At 41.8% G+C, this 19,924-nt stretch overlaps 1 protein-coding gene across 1 annotated transcript in view; it reads right to left on the bottom strand.

The window, feature by feature from the left end:
- PTPRO (protein tyrosine phosphatase receptor type O) overlaps nt 1-19,924 on the bottom strand; it is a 155,424-nt gene that overhangs the window by 100,275 nt on the left and 35,225 nt on the right. The window lies entirely within an intron of this gene.

The raw sequence follows: 19,924 nt of genomic DNA, 5'->3' as shown, positions 1-19,924 counted from the left end.
AATAGTAATTCACCCCTTTCCCCTGCAGGTTCTTTTCTCCATGTTGTGCTATTCCTCTGCTTCTTGAATCTCCCTTTCACCAAGCTTCATGTCTACTTACAGTTCCCTTTACCCTGCAGAGCTATAAATTTGGAGCAATTTAGGGAAAATGCATGTTCTTTTCATTACCATAGTTTTGTATCCACTGAATAGTTTCTAAGTCATCCTTCCCCACATTTTTCCTATTAAGTCATCCAACCCAGAAATTAACATTATTGGTAGTTTTGGCTTCACCTATGTGAGATACTGATATGTGGAATACAACTATAAAAAGACAGGCTACCATAAGAAGTCTCTTCTTTGGTAGCAGTGTGTTGGATGGTGGATGTCTAAAGACCATTTTACTGTTTGTGCAACAATCAGTTGATCGATAAACCCATCAGACCTATATGCAGACATATGATTTGCCCTCTAAATGTATTTAGATTCACCATGTGATACTATGCCAGAATAATGCCTGTTCTGTTTAGCCAGCTACAATTGTTTCTCAGTTTTCTATACAGTTCAAATAAATGGTCCCATCACAACTCTTACAACCTAGTGTAAGACTAGCTCAAAGGGCAAAATGTTGTTAATGTAGGTTGAAGTGACCATGAAAACAAGAGGGGACATATTTTGAAATTAATATTACTATCTAAATTCGGATTCATTAAAAGATTTTTGAACTTTACCTCTAATAAGCCTGAGCACTTTTGGTCAAGGTCCCACATCTTACTATTTAAGACACTACTTCACTGAACATCTCCTTAGAAGACTACTTCACAGCATCCTTAAAAATACAGAGTCCAATCAAGTTCCACCATGATCAAGGCTAATAGGTACAAACACTTTGCTACACGTGATAAGTTTCACATCACCTTATATCTTCATGGAAATCTGTATGTGAGTGTGTGTGTGAACATGTATATGCATGTACATGCATGTGTATGTGTGTCTAGCAAACATGTAAATGATTCATTTAGACAGACTTAAGCATGTCTCAGAAGATTAAAATATTCTCTCAGGACAGCAAACTCCTTAATGCTGGATGCTTCAGTACTACTACAGAAACACATTTTTATTCACTTTTTACATTACTCTGAATACTTTCTGGTTTCTTTGTCATTTTCTCAAGATCCAGCAAGCAGTTCAAAAGAAATATAGTTAATTTTCAAAGCAGGTACTATTGATCCTATGTCACTGCTCTATTAACATGACATCTTGCATTACGCAGAATGACTGATACAGAAGTTATTTAATCTGACGGATGCTACAGCAAGGCAATCGTCGCTCACTGCATCATTATTCGATAACATTTTAGATGGCTTTGGAAAAGCCACTCTCATAAAGGGGTGCTACTGAACTAACACTTTATCACACTTTCAGAACACAAAATCCGCCTTTAACATTCCTTCCCTCCCTCCCTCACTCCTAAAACTATCCTAAATCCAGTCAAAGCAATAGTGACTGAAATACTGCTAAATTCTTTTTTTTTTTAAATCAGATTAAGTTACTAAACTGGCACCACTAATAATATATTCTACAATCTGTTTTCTCAGTTATCATTTCAGTTTCTTTACTATGCACCTTTTTTTTTCTTTTTTCTTTTTTTTTTTTTTTGGAGGGGGAGTACAACACACCCACAAACCCTGTATATGAATTAAGTAAGATTCTCAAATTTGACTCTTTTAAGACTTTTGCCTCTTGTGTGCAAAAACATGTGTCTACACAAGCCAAAAGTTTGTAGTCCGAGTCTAAAGGTATTGCCTGATGCACCCAAGGAGATTCCACGCAGACTGAGTATGCAGAGGTAAGCAGCTATTAAGCTGAGAAAACTCTCATTCCTGATTTTAGAAAATTCAGATCTCTGTCTGTTGTCCTGTCCATTCCTCCCAATGCGTAATCTGGAAACTCTCCTAGAAGTTCGACACCAAAACCCCTGAGTTTATAGAAAAGACTGATCAAACTTTGAGCCTTATGCCACGCGAAGAATTTCAGTGACGACCACAGCTTTATTTGCATGAATGAGGACTGCTTACATAGGGCTTTCACCTCCTGCACGTATCCCAAGACAGAACAAAGCGGGGCACTTGACAAACGCAGCAGTGCAGCCACGTCAGAGTGGCACTTTCAGAGCATCATCCGTGCTGCTGAGAAGTGGTTCGTTTGTGTCTATTTCAAGTATCTCCCAGGTACTACATACAGACATGCCTCCAACCACAGCCAAAGCCCACTGAAATAAAGAGCTAATTGCTATTCCCAATTATTATTTTTTTTAATTGAAAGAGCTTGAGTCACTTGAGGTACGTCCACAGAGGTTTTTTTGCAGAGAGAGAGGAAACTCGTTTGCCCAGCTTTGGGCTGCCTGCGTGTAGCATAGCTTCATCCAAGAGCCACAGAGATAAAATCAACATGATCCTGTGCTTAAGCTAATCAAGCTCTGCCAAGAACCTTCCTCATGCATCATGTTATCAGCTTACGTGAAGACTGATGGTTTCACTTTTGCTATTTTCTTCTGCTCTAGAAAGGTGTAAAAATGAGCAGAGAAACTGGCTAGCAGCACGTGAACTTTTCAGTAACTAAGTTCATCTTCATCTTCCCTCAGACAATAGCGTAGGCCAGACCAGGTAAACAAGCACTGGCAGAGAGCAAAGGGTAAAGAAAGCACGAGTGGCAACGCTGCTGCATGAACGACCCATCTGCGTGCGGGTATAAGCAGGCAGCCTTCTTTGTCCTGCTCTGGCACGCAGAGGCCATAGGGGTAGCACGCTGCTGGAAAGGAAAGCCTCTGCCTCCTGCCATCCGTAGAGAAGGCCGTTTCCTTTTTCTCTCCACCGTGCAAGAAATGGACTGAGTTTATAAAAAAGATTTGCCCCATGAAGTCATGGAAAACTCTTGTCTCTGGCAGAGCATGGAAAACAAGCTGTCACTGACAGGGTATATCAGTTTAGTTCGGTCATTTATAGGAGAGTTTCTCACCTGCTGACTACTTTATAGGGAGAGATGGGTCATCAGTGCTAGACCACCTATCTCTGACAGCCCTACTGCTGGAGCCAGATTTTTTTACTTGACAGTATAAATTTGATGAGATAGGTAACATCGGGATTTCTATTTGTACCTGGGTGCAGACAAGGAGCAATATTAAGCATAAGAAGCAGACGTTTAAAGTCAGCAGTGTGGCTTTGCTGGCTTTTTTGATAGCAAGTCAAACCGACCAGATGAATCTTCCAAGGGACCAGATCAGTAGCAACAAAATATTTCTAACGCAAACAACTGTGTATTAATAGCCACTCTATGGTGAGGATCCCATGTGATAAATGCACCCACGGGAATCCAAGGCTCACGCTGATAATCTTAAAAGTTCCCAGAGGTCTGATTATTTTGCAGCAATGTTGCAAGCCTTGTCAAGACTCATTGCTTAATCAATCTCTGCAGAATCATCGGGCTAACCGGCCTTTCACTGACAGGATAACCAGCACCAGCCTGTAAGCTTTACTTCTGCAAAACCATCATATGTTAACGAAGCCAATAAAGCATAACTGGCCATTATCGGTTCAATACCAGTAGTCGTTCAAATTGCCAAGGTTTGCTAAGATGGAAGGAAACAAAGAGGGAGATATATCACCTGAGGAAAATCCTTGACTTGGTCACTTCTCTCCTAATGTACACATTTGTTTGCTTAGTAGCACCCTGTGATCCATAACAGCCTATTTTACTAACTGATCGTATTCTCAGATTTATTTTTTCAGGACAAGAAGGCAGCATTCTGGTTGTCTGTTCAAGCCTTTCACATAACCCAGGCCAGGGAACATCAACCAACTTCTCTTAAGCCTAAAACATCTGCTTGAGCTTTAACACACTTTTACACAGATTTCCAGTCTTGGCATCCCCTGTATCAATCTTTCTTTGCCTTATAATATACTAAAGAAAAACTTGTATAAAAGAGGTAGATATTACTGAATTAAAGACTTACAAATGAGGAAGAATCCACTACTTGCCTACACTACTTGCTACAGAGATTAAGTATCCATAATGCAAACTATTTTTTTTCATGTTAAACTCAGCATCAAATCCTCTGATCTAACAGAATAAAAAATACAGAGATCAAAACACTACGTAATAGCAGAAGTCTCTCTTCTGCGTTGGTTCTTCTAGACCATAATCAAATTGACTCCTTCCCTTCCCATGGATGAACTAACCAGACCGAGCTATCTTTCATCTCCCACTATAAGGCATGTTTCCCAAGCCTCGCATCACTCTCACACCTTTTCCTCTAAGGCTTTTCCAAATTTGTGGTAACTTTTTTGAACATATATAAAAAAACACAGCTTAGAAACAGCCTGCAGAGTCGTTAAGACCAGGCAGTTGGATGTCATTATAGGATCCAGCAGAAGATGTTTTTTGTTAGCCCAGAGCTAAAATTATTGGTGAAATTGCATTTGTTTGTAACAAAGGAACCCTATAACCTTTAATGGATATCTCTGCTAGAAATGAACCTAAACTACCCAGAGACAGCAGGAAGAGAGATCTAGGAAGAACTGGAGATATTAAGAAAAGGAAGTTTCTTTTGTGTAATATTCTCCTTTTTCCACATTTGCTGAAGGGTGAAAATCCATCTCTAGAGATATTCAGAATTAGCAAGGACCAGTTCGCTTAAACCACATACCTCTTACTGAGTGGAAAATGCCTCTTTCTATACTGCCTTTGGTGAGGAAACCTCATTCTTTTGTACAATAAATCCTCATTTCTTTTTGTACAACTGTGTGCAACGTAAATGTGTCTTGCTCACAGGGAAGATTCAAGGCTGCTTGGCTGGAAGCATATCTATAATAAAGAGCAGAAAAACCTCATTTTTGATCTCCTGCTCTCCCTCAGACAGTCCACATAAAACAAGCCATGGGAAAGCTCCTGGGATTAAACTCATTGGGGGGAAAATCAGGGACAAATTAAGAGAAAGGGAAAGTTTTGTACTCAGGCACAAGTACCATCATAAAACGTGGCCAGTCTGCGACATGAGTCTAATGTGTCTTGCCACCCTGCCCCCAAAGTCCAGGTCTGCACTGTCCCACCTTTGCTACTTCAGTGCTCACAACGCAAGGAAGGAGCTAGCACTTTGAACTACATGCAAACAAACGAATGTCTCATTCTTAGCTTTTCCCCAGGCTCCATGCATTTAACGTGATATCAGACCCTGGTGACCCTCATGTCCTGGACTGCAAACAGGATTTAAAGTGCCATGGCTCAGAGTGCTAGGAACCAAGGCTCTAGTTACATTGTGATAGCAACAAGGTGGCAAAGGAGAAAACAAAGGGACCCAGTAATTTTTCATTATTACAATGTTTACAATTCTGTGCCTTCCCCCCAACCCCCTAAACCAGGGGTCCTCAAACTTTTTAACCAGGGGTCCAGCACGCGGATGCAGTGGCAGGCAGTCATCTGCGGCTGCTTGGTTTCCCCCCCCCAACCCCCGGCGGGGGGGTCTGTAAATACCGGGGGCCGGATTGAGGACCCTGGGGGGCCGTATCCAGCCCGCAGGCCGTAGTTTGAGAACCCCTGCCCTAAACCTTCTGAGCTAAATCCGCTGATGGACTACGGAAAGCTGTTACGGCACAGGACACATCATGATGTCAGCTATGGTTGTATACTTGCACTAAAAATTAAGCTTTTGCTAAAAAGAGGGGGCGGGGGGGGAGGATTTTATAAACTCTCATGGATCAGGAAATAGTTAAGAACATGTCTAGAGAAAAAAAAAATATTGATCCAGCGCAAGCTACCTCAGTCTGCAGAGACCCTGCAATGACAAATCTCCTGGCAATATTTAACCCAGGACCTATTGATCCGGAGGAATTTCATCAGCACCACCTTGTTCTCTCCTGTCTAGTCAAAGTGTTCCCTACCCCCGCAACACTGCTATCCTCACTGTATGACAACAGCACTGCCAGGATGCCACAGGAAGCATCGTGTTATACTGCAATAAACATTTGATAGTTTTCAGATAACTATGGCCAATACAGTAAACAGCATCTCCACGAGCCTTACATCATGTAATATAGAACTGCATTCTTGTTTTATCAGCAAAGATTCCTCCATTATCAAGATGTAAAGTCTACAGCGATAACTGCAGATACAATCTTAAGTTATTCTGTTGCAAGCTCTATTATGAACCAATTTCTAGCAGTCTTTCTTTTGGACAAGGTTGTATCTGAGCACGTGCGAACTGGATTCAACAATGGAGAAAATGCAGACTAGTTTAAAAAGGATTTCCTATGACAAAAAAAATCCATGGAATTATTATGTAACTGCTTTGTAACCAAGAAAATACAACTTGGAGTGGCTTACTAGTGTTGGTCATAAAAACATTCAGGGTTTTGAGGCATTTTATTTGTAAGGGGGAGTAGAGAGAAGAACATGGAGCAAAATGAGTTTTTTCAGGTGGCAGTGCGAACCTGTCTGCCCTAAGACCTCAGAAATAATGTTACCATTTTAAAATAGCAGGAGGAGTTAAATTAATAATTTAGGATGTGAAGCATGAGCAGACTTCCCTTATTCTCAGTGCCACCTTCTCAGAATGCAGTTCAGGGCTTCTCACTCAGGCAGGATGCTTACTGCCATGACTACAGCAACGGACTCACAATTTGGACCGCTGGTAAAAAGATGACCTCATTTACATTCACTGATACTCTTGTTTTGCTAACAATAGAGCAGTGCTTTTCCTTACGTGGAAATTACTCTCCCTGGGAGAGGTTCGTGTATCAACAACAAACTATTATATTTACTTCTTTGTGATGTATTTGGCTACACAGAAAACAATTTTTTTTTTACACTTGTAGCTATCAAAACATTTTGCATACTTTTATGTTGCAGCATGTCACTCAGCATTATTTTGTTTGAAGCTATAAAATTTCAGTGTTGGCTTTTAGGTTTTTGGTGAAGTTTGATGGACACTGCCAAGTAAGCATTTCACTAGCCCATTATTTTCTCTGCATTCAAGTGTGTATTGCATAGGGACAGAAATTCCCTTCTGAGCCATCACACCAGTATGTTCTCCCTGTTCTCCCTGAGTACATGAGGAAAAAACCGTTTAGCAGCTTTTCAGATAAAGTCGTCAAACATTGGCACCTCCATTCTTTGCTCATATTTGAAGTGATAACCACCCCAAACACATGGTTGAGAAGTATAATACCTCTAGGAATTTCTCCCCAGTCAGATATTGGCATCTTTGAAGACTAATCCTCTCTTTCACCTTTACATACCTGTACAGTAAAAAAGGATAAACAATACTAATTGTGATCTCCAAAGTCGAATGCCCTCAACTTATCTACAGAAGGCAACTACAAATCCACGTTCTATGTACTTTACCTAGAATTTTTTTTGCTGCATGGTGTCTTGCAAGGCTAATTTGATCTACCCAGGTATGGATGAAGTACATGTCATGATACCGGCCCATTATCATCACTTCCCCTTTTAATTTAGATGCAGTCGCACCTGATCATCTCTGTATGCACACTGAAAGCCTGGGGAAACACAGGGGATGTTTCTCCATCCTCCCTTCCTGCTTCAGAGATGCAGCATGTGCTTTCTGGGGTGGAGAGAGAAATCAGTGCATGGCGTCCTGCTGAGCCCTCCTTTGCCAGGAGTTGGGCTCCCTTAACAGTGTTTAACTTGCTGAATTTATACAATTCTAATGCAAAACATCAAGTAGGTAGCTTCAGGTCAGTGACCACAGTTGGTGAGGAGACCCAGCCCACAGCTCCTCGCCTTTCCACATGGTCTGAGAGTCTACACTGCTCTGCTTTGCAAGAAAATTAATCTACATCGAACACGCTCACAAATACCCTGAATTTCTCCATCAAACCAATCTCTGCCTTGATAGCTCCAGCAATTTAAACGCCAGAGTGTTAGGCTATGCATAAGCTGCCAAGCTGGAGGGAAGCAGGGTGACAGCGTGGCATGCCAGCCCAGTGCCCTGGCCCAGGACTCGCTGCATAGGAGGTAAGCTGTCAGACTGCCATCGATCCGCCTTGCTGCCGGCAGCCATGCAGGACACACCAAAGGAGTCCTGTCAATGGGAACTTCCAAATTAATCTTCATAGAAAATGACTGTCGCTGCTGACACAGATGGCCTTTCCTCTTGGCTGCACCAGCAGCTCCGCATGGGCAAGGATGCCCTGCGTATAAATGATCTTGGAGGTGAAAAGAGCTGCTGTCATACTCTCGAGCCTTTCAAGAGATAGGGATGGAAAGGAGGAGAGAAGAAAAAGAGAATCACCCCTCCTGGCTGTGGGAGCAGAGCTGCCCATGTAAAAACAACGGGACAAGGGCTGGGGAAGGGGCTGCTCAGACAGCACACACAAAATGATAAAGGAAGATCCAGACTAAATGCCAAAACCAAAAGACCACAAGAGAGACAAGAGTGTATCTGATAACTACCAACACCCATCACTAAAATGCTGGTGTTCCCCAGCCTGCCCTGTGGGACAAGGCCCGCAGCAGAGGGGCATCGTGAAGAGGTGGCACAGCCACCAGGCAGGGGACACCCACCTCTGCACAGTTTTGCTGCTGCCGTTTGAAGCACTAACACAGTGGCTACTGGTGCTCCATAGAGATGGCCACCGCAGGGCAGAAAACACCACATGGAAATAAATACTGAAGACTTTCCAAGACTCCTTCATATACTGCAGTTTTGCTGTGTTATTAGTAGTGGTAAAGCAGGGGCAGAACAGAAGTGTGCAGACAAACTACTTCAATTTCTTTTAGGAATTTAACACTGGTTCTCTTTCCATTCCTGACTCTCCCATCTCAGGAACGAGTGAGCATTTGTTAAATTTGGCTTTGAACGCAGGAAAACATTGGTTTGTAATAACCCTCCTAATTTGCTTTTCTTGGCAAGCACCCTGCACCAGCCGTCCCCAGTTCTGTTGTTAGGGGATGACTATGAATTTAAGAAAAACAACACACGCACACACAAAGTCTCCGGTAATTATACGGCAGTACCTGCTTTTTAATGCACTGCAATGTAATTACCTTTTTGTCAGCTCAACTTCATTCCACACAGAACAGCTGAAATCCTAATTACCAACTGCAGCAGTGAAAGTGTCCAATTTGCTCCCGAGGAGGCAGTATCATTAACCCAACTCATTATGTGCCGCTTGTCAGGTGAGGACTATGGAAATTTCACCTGCATTTATAGGTTGCCTTCTATGGAAAAAGTAAACACCACAGTCTGGATAAAACACTGAAAAAACCCAACAACACTCCCCAAGGACAAAATCAATGAAGCTGACCCAGGCCAAGAATCTCACCAAAACCAAACTGGGCATGAAAAACTTGCTGATGGATTTCAGGGTTTAGCCCTTAATACTGAGAAGTACTATTTTCTCTATCAGCACGGGTCAGAGTTTGTCATATTGCATGTATGAGATGGGACACCCAAAGGGACAGGCCCATCTGGGGCATGATATGGGCTTTGGCCCAAACTGTAGCATAGCACCAAGCAGTTCAAGAGCAGCTCCTACACGCTGCCGGAGTACCCTGAGCAGCAAACATGCTGGTGGTCGAAAAGGCTGCAACTTTCCACAGCCGGCTGGGTGCCTGGAGCAAAATGTCAGCCAGTTTTCAATTCATATTCCATCCAACAAACATCCTCTGCCAAGAAGCTGAGGAAAAAAATACATGCAAGATAAACTAAGTGCTATAAACAACTTGACTGAAAGCTAAAATTTAAAACTAGCTCATCGCTATCTGCTCAGAGCTATGGTTCTTTGCGTTTCTCTGCGCTTACCTTCTCTATTTATCTTCCTTTATGAAAGGGCGGTTCAGTGCACATTTACACAGGGTCCTGTGTGCTGGGTAATTCCATAAAACAAAGCATGTCTCATTAACAATTTCTTTGTTGTAGCTAATATCAAACTTTTAGTAGAAAGAAATTGAGATGACTGCTCAGCAAAGTAATGGGTGAATTTCAGAGGGACAAACACCCTATTTTTCCCCAGGGAGTATTTAGTTTATGGGGGGGAAGTGCTTTATATGTCACTGTAGCTATTTTGTATTTCAGGAAATATCTAAAGTTTCTCAGAAAGTGGCTTGCAGAGTAATGATTTTTAGTCAATGCAAGAAAATATTTTGCAGAACGCAAATTTTGAAAGTATCTGAACCATAAAGCTGATTAAAAGCTGTGCAGAACTTTTCAGATAAAACATGAGCAGGAACTCATAACAGAGGTAACTAATATGACTTCACTGATTAAAAATTAGGCATTAACACACACGTGGACTGTAGGCAGCAACCCTGTAGTGCAGCTAGCTATATTTGGGTACCATGACAAATTTGTCTCTCTAGAAGTCCATGTGTACTTTCTGAATTGGCGAGTTGGACATCTATGGATTTCCCTTGCAAACAGTAGGGAATATATCACTATAATAGCCAGGGTTTAGATTCCTGTTCTTTCGTTTTTACAGTTTTGCTTCATGCTGTTAAATGGCAAGTGCACTTTGGAAGTCAGCACACGGATTCAGATACGGTGCACGCAGATGATGCAGAGCATTCAGAGAATTCCTGAATTTACTACGCAGAAGTTCTAAGCAAACTTAAAGCCTTTTTGAGCCAACCATTTCTCCGCCAAGAACTCTACCATAACATCAGCCTGTTAGACATCTACGGAAAATGATACTAATAAATTATTTTTTACGTGAACATACCCTTTTTCCCCTCTTTTCAGAAACTACATGGTGAGATAAAGCAAATGACAAAATTTTAGTAACTTCTGAACAGATTTAATTGAGGAAAATCCATTTTGTTGCAGACAGACTGTCCTATTTAATCTTCCACTCAGTTTTCCTTCCCACCGCATTTTTGTGAAATTAAAAAAAAAGACAAACTGGAATGCCAATTAAATGCCTTTTGAAACAACAGCCACCCTTTCTGACATCTGTTAAAAAAAATGCATGAACTGACACATTTGCAAACTAATTTCAGTGCTTCTGCAGTTGGCCCCAATCACCTTGCATTCTAGGCTGCTGTATTTCATGCTGCAGGGAAGCAGAGAACATCGGCTGCTCCCACAACCTCTGTGTCACAGTGCGGTGAGGCAGGAGAAAGTGACTGTGAGCAGGTGCTGAAGCAAGAAGGAGATGTGGACTTCAGCTTTTCAATGGCTCGGAGAAAGAAGAGAGAGACTTTGTCTCCTGATGTTTCAGGGGCCCTATTTGCTATTCATTTGGGTTGATCTACCCCAGAGGGAAACTCCTCCGGAACTCTGACCAAGCTGCCCTCTGTCAACCCTCCCACTGCTCTCGCCATCCTCAGACCCAAAGAAGCCCTCTTTAACCTTCTTCCTCCCCACGTGGCGTCCCTTCTGCACTGAGACATCTCCTTGGAGAGCAGAAACTTTAAGCCACATAGTAGTGGGAGTTTCCTCTCTGAACAGTTGGTTACTGGATATGTATCTGAAGTTTCATGGCAAGATAAGCCCAAGATAAAGCCAGATACTCCTGGAAACAATCCTAATATTTTTCTCTGAGGAAATGTTCAGTTAATGGGTCCCACAAGCTTATAACAAGACTTGTGAAGTCTCAGCTGGGTGGTAGCTCTAGGGACGTGTTATTCAGCCAGTTGGAGAAGGACAGAGGTTGGATGTAAAGGAGGCCCTTTCTCTTGTGGCACAAATTACAATTATACAGCAATGATGATAAACAAGGAGAGACCGTGCCATAGCCTGGAGGCACAGTACTCACACATCACATTGCATCACTCAAAGTGGTTATTTCCAACTTTAAACTCGCCGCCACTCTCCCTCTCTGTATAACCACGCAAATGAAGGCACAGGCACAGGATGGCCTGGGGAGGGTGGGCAGCAGTAAGCAGGTGGAGGGTACGGCAGCGGGGGGGCAAAAAGGGGCTGCTTTCCTGGCACAGCACGAAAGGAAAAGCTGTGAAACCACCATATTTTATAAAGCAGCCAGTGGAGGAGCTCCAAGGCAACGATGCTGTGACCAAGGTGCTCCTGCGGGACCTTTGGTCCTTGCTGACCTCCTCCCAGCATCACTCCCCCTCCACCCTAAAGTCCTGCTGAGGCAGACAGCTGCGGGGTCCTGCTCCAAACCCAACCATTAAACTGATCTGGGTCAGTGGGGCCAGGTCTCGCTGTGACACTGGGATGGGAATGAAAGAGATGTGAAGGAAAGACAAAGCCTGCGTGGCTGCCAAAGCCCCTGCTTTGCAGACAGTCTGCTAGATTAATCATCCCCTGAACTATCTAAATCTTGCCAGCCAATTTAAAATGAGGCGTTGAAAGTTTGCTGACTTAATAAGCCGCTCTTTCTGCAATTCTGTTCACTGTTCCTCATCATCCATTTCATGCTTTTTGCCTGCCTCTGCTGGTGGAGGCTCTGTGCAGCCGCTTCCACCTCTGCAAGAGTGGAAGCATTAAGTCATCAGTGAGGAATCAGACTTGGTACAAAGAAAACATTGCTTCTGTAGTAACTGCTCACAAACCAGGCTCTACACCAGCTTAATTATGCCAGCACTGACACTGCTAAAAGGCATAATCATATCTTCCTTTCTAACAGGCTATTTTTTCTCTGCACTCTTTTTCTTCCCTTATGCTCGTTTTCTCTCCACTCATACTAAAATTGCTGGATATTTTCATAAGAATCACAGCAATAATTGTTTTATGTCCTTGCAATTCTCATCCGCAAGTGTTAGGAAAGAATTTCTCACCTTTCTAAGCACTGCTTGGCAACATTCAAAGATTATTCCATCTAGTGGGAGTACCAATTACAATCTGTTTTGCTTTCTAAATATGTAGGTTCTTTAGTTTTTGCCTGACTTGAACATCAGTAAAAGTCATGAGACATTGTTCTTTCATCTTGCAGGAAGGAATTGAGATTAATTTTTTTCACCTCTTCTTCACCAAGATGAAACAGAGCCTGCAACATTTTCTATGGAAGACAAGAAACACAAGGTAGGAGGAAGGAAAGAGGGTGGCAGGGAAAGGAGAAAAAGCCAGATTAAAAGAAAGGGAAGGAGGTAGGAAGGTAAGACATTTCCATTTGACAAGTTCTTGTTGATTTTAACTGCAGAGGAACTTGTTATTTTGATGTAGGTTTCATATGTTTTCTCTACTGGAGTCATCACTTTCTGTGTATACACATGCTAAACAGGGCCTAAAAGAAACTCAGTTTATAGTCAAATGAATACGGATGAGTGGCAGAAAATTAGAGTTCATGTCCCTCTGCTCACAGCATCCCACACAGGGGGCTTGATTCCTAGTCTACAAATTCAGTCGCTCTTATGTTGGAGCGATGCATATTATAAACACAGATTGTGGCAGCTCCAACCTGAAAGGCTGACAGCACCATCATGAAGCCATCAATAATTTAGGGCATTTGCTTGTAAAAGTTGCAACCTGCTGAAATAGGTGGAGGACCTGAGGGTTGCACGTCTCAGATGAACGCTCAGGTCCTTAAAATACCACCTCTTCCAGAATCAGTCTCTCTTCAGAACTAGGGATTTCATTTTACACCCAGTATTTTTTTTTCAGTGAAAGTCTCCTTGAAATTGATACACGCCTGTATAGAGTTCTGATGAAGGAGCGAAAAAATAGCCCAAGAAATTATTCTTAAAATAAAGATAAATCTGAGGCACATATACACACAGCTGTTTGCATAGGAAAATGAAGCATTGTGCCATGTCTTTGAATCTGAACAAAACAACAACAAAAAAAAGAAACAAAAAAAACCCCCATACCCACACTTGCATAGCAGTTCTCTGTATTCCTTGCTTCTGCATTTGTTAATTTTTGCTAGCTTTTCTTGCTGCCAATCAGATTTTCTGAAAATAGACGTTTATGTTGGTGGCATATACTGTTCTCACCCTGCATCCAATAGTTAAGCTACACTGCACATCTGCTTAGTCCTGTCAGCTCATATCACGACATCACTCCATCTTCAACCACCTGCAGCTGCAATACCGCTGATCAAGCAGCCTGGCTTTGTCTTTCCTACTTAGATTTGAGGCAGAACTTGCCTCTGTATTTGTGTTTGAACAGCACCCAGTGCAAGTTCACCCATTTAATTTCCCAAACTGCATACATGTAAATAACTCACAAAATCTGAAAATATACATAAATTCCATGTGATTTTTCTTTAAATTAGGAAGTAAAAATCTATTTTTCCTGCTGTACGCAGAGCCTGAAAAGATCTATCCCTAGCTAGTTCATATTCTGATCTGTGTGCTACACACTAGTCCAAAGCAGAAGGAATCTCAGACAACAGAACTGAAACTATACCAACAGCTCATATACAGCTGTTGACATACTACATTAATGATCCATGCTAGTCAAAACCAACCGAAATTGTCCATACACCTTGACTGTAAGCCTTCAGCCTGTACTGAAGGCTAAGATTGCTTAAAAGGTCATTCAAAAGCCCTTTGGCATTGTCTATTTATCCAGTAAACCTTGGATGAATAGGACATATCAGCCTAGAAAGCAGACCAGTTGAACTTCAAGATATGAGGGTCAACCCACAGGTCCTGCAGAGTTTGGAATGTATTTGCTGAAGCATGGGCAGACTTGCAGCACCAATGCTATGACTCCTTCTTGCACTTAGGGGCCTTGACATGCTTTTCCCTTTCCAGTGGGGAAGACAAGCCTAGAACAAGGGATCTGTGGTCCACAGAGCAATTTGTAGGGGAGCCCCTGCTTTGTAAAGGAAGCTGGTCAGTAGCTGACAAAAATCACAATTACAAGAGCTTGCTTAACAAAAAACGCTTGTTTGAACCTGTACGTGTTCAAAGGGAGTTTTACCTCAGCCTGACAAACTGCCTATAATTTGCCTTGGTGCACGTTTTTCCATTTAAGTGTTCAACACTGGTAGGGATCCAATATGCTGTACACATGCTTTTGTACATAATACCACCATCACACAGTAATGAACCACTGATAGGTAGCAGACAAGCTACTAAGAGCAGTCCTATTTTCTAGAATTTTGTATTTTGTTATTGAGGCAAATATGACCATTATTGAAGCAAACAAAATAACATACACTTGTTTCCATGAGATGCATTGTAGGTCATTATTTGTTCCCATGATTAACATTAATTTTCTTTCATGTACAAAAGAGTGGTGACTAATTTATTACCAAAGTTCATTGCTTAAATAAAGAACATCTCATGATTGATGCCGGACATGCTGTACTACAGTCCTGTCATAGAAAATTAGTATCTAGCATCCTTACAAAAGACCTGTCTGCAGGTGGTGGTGTCATCTTTTTTGAAGAGTATTGTTACTATAACATAACCATGATCAAGACTGAAATGCACTACATGCTGTACAGAGTAACAACTAGCCCTTTCCCTAAAGGAGTTTGATTATTACAAAAAAATAGACAGGCAAAACGTGGGAAAAGAAAGTGTTAGCTGAGCAAAGTAGCAAACACAATACAGGAGGACATAGACAATAAAATATCTTTATGTCTTTTACTCTAAGCAATATGAGTGAGATTATTGAAAAAAACATAAGGCAGAGAAGAAAAGTTAATGCACATCTTCCAAGTTTCATTTCTGCTTTTTAACCAGAAGTTCATTATTTCTATAAAATTCCCAGCTTTAAATGGAGGGTTGGCCTGATGGCCACCAGAGAGCCCTTCCAGTTTAGAATATTCTATGGTGCTGTAACTCCACTGATGACTAATGAGGAATCTCCCAATCAATCTAGAATAAAAGTAACTGTACAGAAAAAAAAACAGAAAATAAAATTATTTCACACCCTGGTCTCAGGGATCGTTTCTGAACAGCATGCCTAACCTATCAAACCTATCCTAACAAAAGGATATGGCCATATGCATAACATCTTTCCTATAGCAGTCAGAATTTAAAGAAAGCATGACAAAGGACGGAAAAGTGGCACTTAACAAATCCTCATTAAAATTATGTAGACGGCTTAAGAGAGTCAGCAAAATAAATACATCCAGTAACACCTGCAACTTGATGATGCTCCTCACTCAAAGTATCATTTTGCAGGAATAATATTTGCTCAAATGGTCTCCAGTTTCAGACTGGGCAATCCTGAACACCTCAGTGCTAGGGCTCCACAGACTGATCAACTTAGAGGTGCCCTGACCTCCTCAGCCAACCTCCTGCACCACCCAGGACACAAGTTTCAGCCAAGCCGTTTTTGGACCTGGCCCCAAGCCCCGCGTGAGCTGGGAGGTGTCACCCAGAGTGCCAGCCAGCACGTCTCTGCACGGCAGGCAGGCTGCACCTTGCAGGACCAGCCCTTTCTGAGGTGAAAGCCATGAGACATATTTAATTCCAGCAGCAGCAAGTGCAACACAGCTGTGCCATGTAAAATACCAGCATGATTAAACGATGTGGAGGAGAGGTAATTACTCATTGCTGGGTCACTGGAGGAGGATGGCTTATATACTCACAAGGAACGCAGGGAGAGCAGGATGCATACGTAAGCAGCCTGACAAAAATGTACTGACATTTCATAGACACAAACCTAGATCCACTTGGGTCTCCACCTTCCCTCCACCAACAAAATGCAATGCAGATGCAGAGGAAAAATTACTCTCCCTCCCACATCGCCAGTAGCTTTATTATACCTACAGCAGCACTTATCCTGCATGTTCAGTCTCATTAGCTTCAGTAGGGCTCTTCTGACTGAAAGATCAAAGGAGTTTTTTCCTGGAGGGTTTGTGCCATTGATAATTTGGATATCTGCAGTAAACTTAATCTATCTGTGCTACACCATAGAGATTTGAGGCAGGGGAAGATTAAAGTGATTTGCCTAAGACAACAGACGCAGTTTGAAGAAATTGAATGCAGGTTTGCACAAAACCCAGGCTTAAAAAGAAGTCTCTTCACACATTAAAAGCCCCCAAATACACATTCAGAGAATTAGGATTTTGCTATCACTATTTTGGATATCTAAAGGGGAAGGATTTTGAAATGGGCTTATGTTTGTCTTTTCACTGCTTTTTTACCCTTTTCTTTTTCCCTAGCATCTCTTAATTTTGACTATGAAAGGGCCAATCAAATAGGTCACGCAAGTCTTTTGCATACGTATCTTATCAGCAGACAGCAGCTTTGGGAGAACACTTTTCCACCACCCTAAAAATACGGAACAAACACCCCTTTTTGAAGTTCTTTCAGAACATGTCACTCCAAGAGGAGGTTCAGACGGCCATCACCTCCCATTGCGGTCCAGCTCTGGCTGTGACCACAGCACACCAGCTCCTCTGCAAAACGAGAAGGGTGGCAGAGCAGGCAGATGTGGCCGTGACAGCTGGCGCTGGGAAAGGCATGCGATACACACCTTGGGCCGGGGGATAAATAAAGAAGTTCCCCTGGAAAGCACTTGTAGGTGTTCCATTTCTTCAAAAGGTTTAAGGGAGAGATATAGGTGTGACAGCAAACATCACTTTGGCTTTGATAATGACATTATGCACAGCTAGCCTGTTCTTTGGCTTGTTAAATTCAAAGTTTCCTGTGGGTAAGAAATGAACATTACTTTGTCACTGTTTCCAGGGCTTTCTGCCATGTTAATCTGATTATCTATGACAGTTTCTGTCAGTTTGTTAGCAAAGATCCAATTATTCTGCTTGGCTTTTAAGTTCTCACATATTTCTGGCTATGGGCCTGATTCTGAGGTCTTTGTCCTCATGTCTTCAGTGAAAATTTTAACGTAAAAAGTCCCCACAGGATCAGAACTGATACACAACTGGTTTACACAGAGTTCTTAAAAAATGGATGCATTCTTCACCACTAGTAAGCATAAACAAAAAACTGCAAAAACTGACAGTTGAAGGAAATAAATGGCCCCACACTTGATCTGACTACACTTCCGTAACTGAAATTTACAGTGTTTGCTAAAGAAGGGAGATGAGGTTTTTTCTCCCTTCCTTAAATTCTTGCTTAGAGCTTGGCTTTTCTTCTGTGCCAAAAAAGAAGGAAAATACAGTATAGTTCTATAAGAAAATATGACATATTTTAATCACAGAAATAAATATAGAATCAGGTAGATCCATTTCCAAGGCATTTGACACTGGGCAGAGTGTATTCAGCCTGCCATTTTCTCTGCCACACACAGCTTTTCTCAGATACAATTTTGCGTGGGATAGACCAACATGACTGGAAAGTGGCAAGCATATAGTAAGCTATAAACAGACAGAAAAACTGATATGCACATCATTATAAGGTGTTCAGTGCCTAATCCTTGCATGTAACTAGCTTTTAATTCATCTCTGAGGATCTAAAATTAATTTGCCCAAAGTCAGTTGCCAGTTCTTAATGTCTTTGACAATAAAATCAGTAACACATGTGCTTCATGAATCCCTGCTAGCAAACTCTGTACCTTTTTCATTCTAGTCTGTTCTAAGTGTAAATATTTTTGAATAATGTCTGTAAATAGTGTATGTCTACACAAGAGATTTTTGCTGAGAAGGACTGCCCACCATTTCCTACAATGGCATAGCTCCACTGACAACAGCATCAGCAGGAGCTTGGCATTACAGTCTCCAGTAGGTATTTAATATAATCATTTAAAGATTTATGAAGCAACCATAAAAGCGAAAGTACTGGAAGATGGTCTTTTTTGTTTGGCCTCCATGTCTCTATTCCTGCTGCTAATCAACATTAGTGAGACTGGTAGTAGTCGGCAGTTCCCCTCAAAAATCCTAAAAAAAAAAAAAAGTTTATATTTGGCAGAGTTGCATGCATACATCAACAGAAAAGTTAGTCGAAGAAGTCAGGACACCCTAGCACCCACACATTTTAGCACCAAAGTCCTCACAAGCAGCATTTCATCAAGCAGCAAAAGCTCTCCTTCAGCCCTGGCAATTCTCTCCTCCATCGCTGCCTGTCATTTTCACTCACTGCAAGATACTGGCAGTGAAAGACATCCTGCAGGAAGGGTATGCTTCTTCATAGAAGAAATTCCTATTAATGTACCGTTCTATTCCATGACAAATGCTTGCAAATAAGGGTTTTACAGTCAGTATTTTGGAAGCAGACAGTGCTTAATTATTATTTTTTTTGTGTGCTCCTCCCCACTCCTCCTTTTGGAACTGATATGGATTAACTGTCCCTTGAGGCCACGTATAGCTCAAGTAACTACTGTAAGCACAATACCAATGCCTTCCATTTACAATCCCAGTAAAAATTCTGCGTCCCACCAACCAAATCCGGAACTTAAGGTAGCAGCCATGAGAATTAATACCGTAATATTTTTCTTAAACTTTATAAAGTAGGTACAAGTTTCCATCATACCAGATGTCATACTCAGCAAGAACACCAAAACCTGAGCCAAACTCCATTGCTAAATATTAAGTGCAACATTCTGTATCATCACGAACTCCGACATCTCACTCCGTGATAATTTGTTTGCACAGTTCCTTCCAAAATGAGCCTGATCATATTGGGTGTAACTTGGCAGAGACTCTTCAAAGTCAGAGCAGTACTGCCAGCTGCTATCAGACAAGGATCTCACCAACAATCCAATTTCTGCACGTCTTAAAAATGATAAATGAAAGAGAAGGCAATAAAAAAAACCAGCGTTTCCTTCTCTAGGGATTTTTTAAAGCTTGAAAAATTCTTCCCTTTCAAGTGCAAGCATAAAATGTATGCTTGAATAACAGCAAGACTGGGACTCAGATGTTAAGAAGGAAAGATATTCAGTGCTACTGCTGCCCCTTCATGCTTACCACCTCTCTCCCAGCCAACTACGCCTAGGAGAATTAGGGAAAAACATGTGTGTGCTAAGTGCATAAAGCGGGGTATGGGGAAGGGGGAAACAAGGTAACAAAATCTCACAGCTTCAAAGCCTAATTCTATCACTAACAAAAGTTAGAAAGAAATCCTGCAAACTCTGTCGCTCTACCTGCTACGGTATCCAACTAACCTG

Source organism: Falco rusticolus, chromosome 5, assembly GCF_015220075.1.
Source record: "Falco rusticolus isolate bFalRus1 chromosome 5, bFalRus1.pri, whole genome shotgun sequence".
Lineage (NCBI taxonomy): Eukaryota > Metazoa > Chordata > Aves > Falconiformes > Falconidae > Falco > Falco rusticolus.
The sequence above is the reverse complement of the archived record's forward strand: the minus strand, read 5'-3'. Positions and strand labels throughout refer to the sequence as shown.